This window comes from Etheostoma spectabile, chromosome 5 (assembly GCF_008692095.1).
Source record: "Etheostoma spectabile isolate EspeVRDwgs_2016 chromosome 5, UIUC_Espe_1.0, whole genome shotgun sequence".
Lineage (NCBI taxonomy): Eukaryota > Metazoa > Chordata > Actinopteri > Perciformes > Percidae > Etheostoma > Etheostoma spectabile.
The window spans coordinates 22,263,190-22,263,831 of record NC_045737.1 but is presented as its reverse complement, the minus strand read 5'-3'; the positions used below and the strand labels follow the sequence as shown (position 1 = coordinate 22,263,831).

Here is a 642-nt window from a genome sequence, read left to right as displayed (position 1 = left end):
GGGTAAATCCAGACAGCTAGCTAGATTATCTGTTCAATCTGACCTTTCTGTTGCAAAACTAAAACAACTTTTAAACTTACACATGTTCCACCAAAACAAGTTTCTTCCAAGCCGATTTTGCAGCCGCACCACAGCTTTTCTCAGCTGCTTGGCACCACCCAAGAAAATTGTGATTGGAAAGAAATGCCAGAGCACGACGTTTTCAGAGCCGGTCTACGGAGAGCCTGTTGACTCCATACTAAGCCCCATTGTATCAAATTTGGTTGCAGTTCCAGAGTTCCACTGAGGGTGATTGCTGGCTAGTGCAAATTGAATTGTAAACCATTTAATGCCTGATTGTCATTGAGAAATCTCAGATTTGATTGCAGTTGTTGCAAGTTCAACATGGAGTATACATCGAAAGTTGAACAAACAAGTACTTATGTCCTTTTGATTTGTTACAGGTTAAGTCGTTGCCCATAACATGCTAGCATTCTGCTATTGAATGCTGATTGGTCAGTGAAGGACTGACACAATGACAAGCAGTTTTATAGACAAGGCATTCACATTTTCCATTTGGACCCAAAAACTTGCTTAGCTACAGTGGGGCTCGAAAGATTGGGCACCCCAGGTAAAAAATGGTATTAATGTGCATAAAGAAGC

The 642-nt window shown here is 41.3% G+C and overlaps 1 protein-coding gene across 1 annotated transcript in view; it reads left to right on the top strand.

Moving 5' to 3' along the window:
* The window catches only part of ostf1 (osteoclast stimulating factor 1), a 10,973-nt gene that overhangs the window by 1,138 nt on the left and 9,193 nt on the right, over nucleotides 1-642 (top strand). The window lies entirely within an intron of this gene.